The sequence below is a fragment of the Canis lupus genome, chromosome 21, assembly GCF_048164855.1.
Source record: "Canis lupus baileyi chromosome 21, mCanLup2.hap1, whole genome shotgun sequence".
Classification (NCBI taxonomy): Eukaryota; Metazoa; Chordata; class Mammalia; order Carnivora; family Canidae; genus Canis; species Canis lupus.
In genome coordinates, this window is record NC_132858.1 from 52,494,118 (window position 1) to 52,503,220 (window position 9,103).

At 43.5% G+C, this 9,103-nt stretch overlaps 1 non-coding gene across 1 annotated transcript; it reads left to right on the forward strand.

Annotated features, from left to right (window-relative positions):
• The first annotated feature begins 278 nt into the window (after window positions 1–278).
• Window positions 279–442, forward strand: LOC140613702 (U1 spliceosomal RNA). The gene has a single exon (XR_012014589.1). It is a non-coding gene; the product is annotated as a U1 spliceosomal RNA (small nuclear RNA).
• Window positions 443–9,103: the final 8,661 nt, after the last annotated feature.

Consider the following 9,103-nt stretch of genomic DNA (forward strand, 5'->3'; position numbering starts at 1 on the left):
GGAACATCCTGGCCTTTGAAATGTGACCCCGTGATCACTATCTATTCAATGAGAGTATCTGTACATGGTACTTGGCTTCTCTAATCCCCTAATGGTGGCAGCTTGGTTTGTACAGCAACAGGGATGACATTGGGTTAGACCAGAGGCAGTGTCTGCACAAACCAGGGCATATTTAAACCCTCACGTTTTTGCCAAGTTGGCAACCCTTCACCAGTTGAATCTTTGGTGAATAGTTCCAGACTCCTTCGGCTTGGGTATTGTTTAGAACACACTGGACAATACTTACCTGGCAGGGGAGATACCATGATCACGAAGGTGGTTTTCCCAGGGCGAGGCTTATCCATTGCACTCCGGATGTGCTGACCCCTGCGATTTCCCCAAATGTGGGAAACTCGACTGCATAATTTGTGGTAGCGGGGGACTGCGTTCGCGCTTTCCCCTGGGGAAAAAAAAAAAAAAAAAAAAAAGAACACACTGGACATGCTGTTATTGCATTAACCAAGACGCAGTATGTCAAGGGCAGTCCAGCACCCTTGGTTCTATGTGTCCTTCTATATACTCAATCTGCTGTATCTACTGAAGTGTCAGTTGCTAAGGCTTAGACCCAAGCTGGGCAATGTCTTCCTGATTGCCAGGGGGTATTGGTGTCTAATGAACTGGGACATGGAAGACAGCAAGGACAGCCTTAGACTCTTCCAGTGGACCCAAATGGCCCCAAATGTATCCTGACCCCACAGAGGTTTATTCATGATCCTCCATCCCTTGGCTTCCTGTTGTCCAAGCCCTAGGGTTAAGCCTTTTAGAACAGCCTACTTGTCTGTGCAAAGGGTTAATGCCAAAGCTCATGAAGGATAACCAGTCGAACCACTCTTGACCTCATCCCACTGGCTATTCTTTTCTGTTTCCATCCAGATGGAGTCAGTACTGGGCTGAATGGCAACTGCTGTCCCTGTTGGTGGGTTGCCAGACTAGACCCGTCTGCACACTAGGCTATAGCAGGAATTTCTTTTGCTCCTTTCTCACAAGTCACAGTGGCCACTACAGGAATGCAGACAGGGGCATCTGGAGGATCTACATACTCTACAGGGGCTGTTTGCATCAGCAGATCTAGAGACAGTGGAACGGATGGAGAGGGTGCTCCTCCGCTGCAGAGGGGCATGTCACGTAAGTCAAAATGGAGGTTTGAGCCATGGTATGGGTGGGTCAATGGAATATATTTTCAACCCACCCCTTAATAGGCAGGGAAGTTCTTGTCATGATATGCTGTTCTTCTGTGAGATGGTCTACGTGGAAGAGTGCTTTGTATAATTGCTAGAAGCTGTCACCCTATTTGGGTATATTGGGTTTCTGCCTCCTTCCAGAGTGGGGACTAATACCCCAGGGATACTCTCTCCTTCAGTAGTCTCTGCCACAGAGCCTGACCTACACCTTCCAGAGTCACAGATGTATCCAGCTTGAATGGCAGCCCTGCTTGGCAGATTCCTAGAGCTTTAATCTACTTCACTCGTATTTTACTCTTCTCGAAGATGGTTTGCTCCCTTGATTCCCAGTCCCTGTGTTAGTGCATCCAACCACCCTTTCTTTACCAGGTGGTATAAGAGATGGAGGCACTGTGTCAGGTGGAAAATAAAAGTCCTCCAAAATCTCAAAATCCCTACCAAGTTTTGTCCCTCTTTCACATTTGTAGGGTTTGGATAAGCTTGCTCCCTTTCAACCCCAGCTTCTGGTGCAGTGCAGGTCTTAAAGATTTTTTTTTTTTTTTTTAGATTTATTTATGATAGACATAGAGAGAGAGAGGCAGAGACACAGGCAGAGGGATAAGCAGACTTCATGCTGGGAGCCTGACACGGGACTCAATCCCGGGACTCCAGGATCACACCCTAGGCCAAAGGCAGGCGCCAAACTGCTGAGCCACCCAGGGATCCCTAGTGCTGGTCTTATCCAACCAGACAAATTTCAAAAACTTTATGGACATGCCTGGGCTTTGAATTTTTTTGTGCATCACTTCCCTTCCTCTCATAGATGCTCCAGCAAAGCCTGCAGGGTGTTCTGCAGCAGATACAAGTCTCCCATGCAAACATTATATCATCAATTGTAATGGGCCCATTTTATTGATGTGGGAAAGGAGAACAGGGATAAGCCCTGAGCTACCATCCTTTAAATGTCCATTGTTGCCTCCCCACCCCACGAAGGCAAATCAATGTGACTCAGTTCCTGGGGGTGTACTGAAAAAAGGCATTTGCTAAGTCCAGCCCCGCATGATAACTTCCTAGGAACGCGGCCAAGGTACCTGAGGTGGTGGCAAGGTTGGGCACAGGCAAATGGATGGGACACAGCCTTGTGCAGAGTTTGACCTTATAGGATATCCATGGCCAGTAAATTCTTTGGTAGTAGAGATAAAAACTTCATAATCTCAGGTGAGGGAGTGTCCAAATTGCAGTGTCCAAGGACCTCCCTGACCATAACTGCTTGCCTCCATAATCATCAATGGCACTGAGGTGGACAAAAAACTCCTGAGGGGTACTATATGTTACGGTGCATCCGGCTCCAGACCTGCCACCTTTTGTTTATTTCTGGAGGACCAGAGAATAGTGAGTTCAACATGCGGCCTTCAAACACCTCCAGTGGCCCGCACCTACAAGGCAGTTTTGGTCTGAATCCTATCCCCGGGGCACGGGAGGCATGCCTCCCGAATAGGGCTGTATTCCTGAGACCTCTTCCTGAGCAGAGGACATCAGGGATGGTAGGGCCAGGTGAGGCCAATCGGAGCTATTGTTTAGGTTTCAAGGCTTTCCGTAGGCCAACCAACCCGTGTTGAGTTGAGTCTATACGTTTAGGTGAGGGGCTTGACGGCAATGAGGTCAAGCAGCATTTACTTTAAGGTTATTTTTCTCTAACACTTTATAGTGGATTGAAATAGCCTTTTGGCTTTCTGAGCTTCCTCGCTTTCTCGAGTCTCTGTAACAGTTCATACCCATTCCTAGGATTTATCAGTTTCCCTCAAATCAATAATCAATTGTCTATCTTATCCAATGACTGAGCTCAGCATGGTATCAACATCCTATACCAAGTGTTAGGGGAAGAACTGGAGAATCTTGTCTCCCATCCCTGCAGTGTCTATGGCTCCATTTGGACCATCAGTGTCGGGGACCTCTCTCATTCCCAGCTCCCTAAGAATTTGTTGTGCCTCCCTATGGGTTTCCAGGGTCCCATGTGTCCAGGGAGCTCCCTCTTAGTGGCCAACATCTCCCTGCGGGACAGGATAATCCAATCTAGAAGATATTCCGTTCCATGGACTCCTGAGCACCGAGCAGATGTCACTGGATGACAGGAAGGTGGTGATGTTGCTCACTTTCTCTGCTTCCTGGGTGGCTCAGAGAAATGGTATTGCCCCTGTGTCCCATGGCCACACTAACTACACCTGGGGGGTTTCCTGGCATTTTGCTGGAACTTGGCAGCTTTAACGCTCAGTAGGAGTATATTCTCTCATCATGAGCCTTTCCTGAACTGGGGCTGCCCAACCGGCTCCAACTGCCATGACTATACTTTTGTTTTCCTCTATTTTAGGGGGTGCAGGTCTCAGGGATCCACCTCTTTCTCTGTCAAGCACCACAACACCCCATTTTTGCTGTCTTTGCTTCCTCAGTCCTTCTCTCTCAAAATGTGTTCAGACAGTCTCTCAAATGAGGACACTGAAGCAGCCGAAGCTGGGGTACCCTCATACTCACACGATATCCACAAGCTTCCACCACACAGGCCACCCCTCCACACCCAGCAATGCCCACCGCTTAGGGATTTCCCCATAGAAGGTGGTTTGCCAAATGTGGGTTCATGCTCTCGAGAGCTTCCCAGGTGAGATCTGAAAACGGCTCCCACATGCATGGTGCAAAGAGAGGTGCAAGACAGGTACAGGCCCCTCCAGATGGGCAGGTGGCAGGTGTAACAAACAAGGAGATTTACAAAGGAGGATTAGCTTGGGGGGGTGTAAGACATCGCTCCACCAGCTCCCAAATCTTAAAGTTCTATAGAGGCCTTATTGGGGTTCAGTTTTACGTACTGCAGTGGGAAGCAAATTCCAAGGACAGGGTAAGGGGTGGGGCCTACTACTGCTGGGTCCTGCTGTAGGGTCTACTAGTGGTCATGTCCTCTCGGTGACCCCACCAACACTCAGATTGTTTTGCTATTCTGTTTATGTTCACAAATGGTTGTGAAAGCACTCCAAGTATTGATTTTGGGGATTGCAAATAAATTTCAGCAAGTAGGTGAATTTACACACGGAGAATCCATGAATAATGAGGTTGGACTTGATGTACATCCCTGCTACTTCTTTGCTTACTTACACTCACTTAACTTCCGCTTAGCTGCTTAGAAACTCATACTTGCCTCAGGACATGCTCTTCCTCTCCTTGGCTAATTCTCAGTGGAGCAACGTATCTCAAGCCAAGTCCGACTTTTGCTCATTCAAACCTCATTTTTCTCCCATCCCTGTTTTCTAATGGTTTAAACATTCTTTTAATATCCAGTTCTAGAAGTTGAACGTCACTGAATGTTTCTCTTTTTTTATAATATAATTCATTCCTGATTTGGCCCTCAGTTTTATTTTCATAAATTAGGTCAAATCTTGTCAATTCACCAAGTATTTTAATAGATTTAATTCTTTTTTTTAGACATACATGTATTTCAAAAAGCCCAAACTGTGTTTCTGTGTTAACTATATATTCTTAAACTATTTTATGCTCCAAATATATTGCTAAATCTCCCCATTCATATTTTTAAAATTAAAGAGTATTATTAGTTTCGGGGTGGAGTTAATGCTTCATCACTTGCATATAACTCCCAGTGCTCATCACATCATGTGCCCTCCTTGATACCCATCACCCAGTTACCCCACCCTCCCACCCACCTCCGCTCCAGCAGCCTTCAGTTTGCTTCCTATAGCTAGAGCCTCTTATGGTTTCCCTGCCTCTCTGTTTTAAAATTATTTTATTTTTATTTTTCCTTGCCTTCCCCTATGTTCATCAGTCCCCGTTCATATTTTATCAATGACTCCACACAAATATAACTATTATCCTGATCTTTAACACCATAGACCATTTTTGTTGTTTGAGGTCATCGTATAATTGAAATCATATAGTATATTGTTTTGTTTAGATTTTCTACTCTGCTATCGCCTAATGGAGCATGGAAGGATTTTGTTCATGTGCATTGCCACAAGATATTTCCTGGCCGATTGTTGATGGAAATATGGCCATTTCCATTTTAGTTTGTAATTAGTACTGCTATGAGCATCTTCTTTTATTTGCCTCTTGGTGTAAATATGTACACATTCTGCTGCATGTAAACCTACAAGTGGTATTTCTGCATCTGGAGCCTGTATTTATATATTTGCTATTACAGATAATTTCACAGTATTCTAGATTGTTTCAACTTGCCCTCTCAACAGTAGTTTTTTTTTTTTTAATATTACAGACCAATATTAGGATTACCTGTCTTTTTGAATTTAATCATTCTAGTTAGTCTGCATAATGACATATTATTGTTCCACTGTTTATTTCCTTGATGGCTAATGATGTTAAGGATCTTACAATACATATTCTGGTAATTTGGATAAATATATGGATAAAGACACACAAAATGCCTTAAAATATAGGCTTTATCATTATTTGGGTATGATGAGCCCAACGGATCAGGAGATGATTGTCACTGAAAACATAGTTTGCTACTCACAGATCTCAAGAGAAGGGGGACATACCACCCCATGTAGGACAACATGGGGAAGCATCCAGGAGGCAGAGAAAATGGGAAGAGATGTAAGCAGGAAAAATGTGACTTTAGTAGGAAAGGGATGGCATGACAGGGTGAGCAGGCTTAGGATCAGCTGACTTGAAAATTTCACTGGGCTCTAGTTCATAGGTGCTGCCCCTAATTGTCTGGTACCTGACCCTGATTAGGATGGGGGGATAGTGGCCCCACGTGTGAGAATCCAGCAGAGGAGGTGGCTGGGGAGATGAACTCTAGATCTGTTGGTTTGTACCATGAAAGCCATGCTCACAGGTAAATTGTTTACTATCTCTGGGGATTGACCAGCCCTGAAAGGGGAAGTTGCTCCCTCCAAGGTCAACAAGTCCTGCATGTTAAAGCATCAGAAATACAGAAAATAAAAAGACATGTTTAAATAGAAGGAGCTTATTTAAGACTTTTGTTCACATTTCTATTAGACGATTTCTATTAGGTTGCTTTAAGTCAAGAAATCAGCTTTTTATTGGTTATAAAATATTTTCTTTCACTCTATGGCTGGCCTTTTCACTTTCCTTTTTTTAACAAATTTATTTATTTGTTTGTTTATTTATTTGAGGGAGAGTGAGAGCAAACAAGGAGTGGGAGTGGGAGGGTGGGGAAGAGGGTTAAGCTGACTCCATGCTGAATGCAAGCCCTGTGCCCGGACTTGATCTCACAACCCCGAGATCATGACCCGAGCCTAAATCATGAATTAGAGGCTTAGCTGAGCCACCCACGTGCCCATCTTTTTACTTTCTTAATGGTGGCTTTTCCCCCTCATTTTTGTTATTAAGATATAATTTACCTATAGAAAAATTACTTCCTTTAGTATAAAATTCTGAGAGTTTTGGCAAACATACACAGTCATATAAACACCATCATAATCAAGAGATAGACTGAAGAGTCAACCCCCCAAAACCTTCCATGTCTCTTTGTCATAAAAAACAAAAAAGTCTGCCTTAGCAAGACTATCATCTAAATGGAGTCATACATTATGTCACCTTTGACTCTGACTTACTTCACTTAAAATTGAGGTTCATCCACGCCATTTTTATATCAATAATTTTTTTTTTTTTTTTTGTGGGCAGCAGCACTTCACATTTATTGAGGGCCTACCACCAAGGAGCTCACAGCCTGGGGACCAAGACCCCACATGTGCTGGGGTGGACGGAAAAAAAGAGGTAAAGGCAAAGAGGCAGGCAATGCAGAGACACTGTGACTCAAGCAAAGGGGTTGCAAAGCAGGCACAGACGGGGGGTAGGGAGTGAGGGGCAGGGGGGAATGGTGGCCCTGCGAGTCCTGCCTAGACCTCAGGATCACGGACCAAGCACAGACCTCAAGGCTGCCCCTCCCCAACCAGTTGGTACCACCTGGGTGGGGGTGGCACTGGGGTGCCCCAGCTCCTATGCCTGCCCTAAGCCAGGCCCCCACAGCATCAGCCTTCTCCACCCAGGATTGGACCATGCAGACCCCTGACAGGCAAAGGGCAGGCAGCTCAGATTTGGGGGCCCTGACCAAGACAGCAAGGTGGAGTCCAGGCCTGTAAGGGAACAGCTTGAAGCCTGGGCAGTGCTAGGTCCCTGGGCAAGGCCCCCAAGGAACTTCCAAGGTTCTCATGGAAGCTCCTGGGCCAGCTAGGGAGGGAAGGGATAGGTGCCTGAGGGGAAGGAAGCAGAACCCTGGTACCCAGGAGGGGTCCCCAAGAGGCCTTACCTCAATGCATACAATTAAAAATATATACATATATTCTAAATATACTTCCTAAATTTGTATTCTAAGATAGACTGTAAATTATGATAAAACAATATAATCTATTACAAAGGTGTGAAAAACCTCACTGAAGAAAGTGGAATAAAAAATGCTGACCCCAATAACTTTGGAAGAGAGTCATAGGATCTGTAAAACTCAAGATAAAAGGGAAAATAGCAGAAAAGTTGATTCCAGGAGCTCTGCGTTAATAACTCTTATGCTGCTCTTCATGTGTACTGGAATTAACATTTTAAATAAGTGCATGACTACCCATGGGAGCCAGGTTCTTCCTGGCTTTTGCTGGTAACTTATAAATAATTAGGGAGGAGTACACAGTGATTTTTGTAATGGATTAAGTTACAGACATCCCAGGGTCCTGAGATTGAGTCCTGCATCCGGTTCCCCACAGGGAGCCTGCCTCTCCCTCTGCCTTGTCTCTGCCTCTCTCTCCCTCTCTCTCTCTCTCTCTCTGTGTCTCTCATGAATAAATAAATAAAATCTTTAAAAAATTTTAAAAAATATGTAAGGCAGAAAAGAATGGGATTATACCTTCCAAGTATTCCCATAAACAAAACTTGAGCCATAGATGGCTTTTCAAAAAAATTCTCTAAATAGGTATGGAAGACATATCACTGATCTCACACGGACCATTCCAGAAAATGGGACATTAGAAAACATATCCCAGTTAGTTCTATGAGGATAGTATAAACATATAACAAAATATAGTAAATGAAAATTGCAGACACAGAATTTTACAAAATTTTGCGGGCATAATTGCACATTTAATTATATGTTGAAATATCCTCACCAAATGAGGAAAATTAGAAAACCAGCTAAGATTCTAAAGCAAAACTAGCAGGAATGTATTGTATATTTTAGCGAACGTAAAGCTAAAACGTTAGACCACAATATCACAGAAAAGGGAGAGACGAATTTAAAGAATATTCTCATAACTGGTGGTGGAAATGCAAAATAGTACAGACTTTATGAAATAGGGTTTTGCAGTTTCTATTAACTTAAACAGGTATTTACTAAATAATTCAGCAATCCTCATCTAGCTATTTCTAAGTGAATGGAGAACCTGTGTTCCTACAAGTCCGTATGCAGATATGTACACGAGTTTTATTAGTGATCACCAGAAATTATTAACTACCCAACTTTTTCTCCGCTGGAGAATGGATGGACAACCTGCATTGCAACTAGATCACTGAATATTATGCAATAGAAAAGCAAAGTAAGAGGTAAGAACTTTGTACTATGAGTTTTGACAAGCACACGCTGCCATGTGTCCACCACTATGGTGTCATAGAGAATAGTTTTACTGCCATAAAAATTTCTCTGTGATTTGCTCATTTTATCCTCAATTACTCTCCCTTAATCTCTGACAACTACTGATTTTTGTATTGTGTCTATAATTGTGCTTTTTTTTTTCAGAATGCCATATAATTGGTATTATAGTGTATGTAGCCTTTTCAGATTGGTTTCTTCAACTTTAGCAACATACATTTAAGATTGAATGATTAATTTTTTGTGATCTGATAGCTCATTTCTTTTTATTGCTGAATAATATTTCATT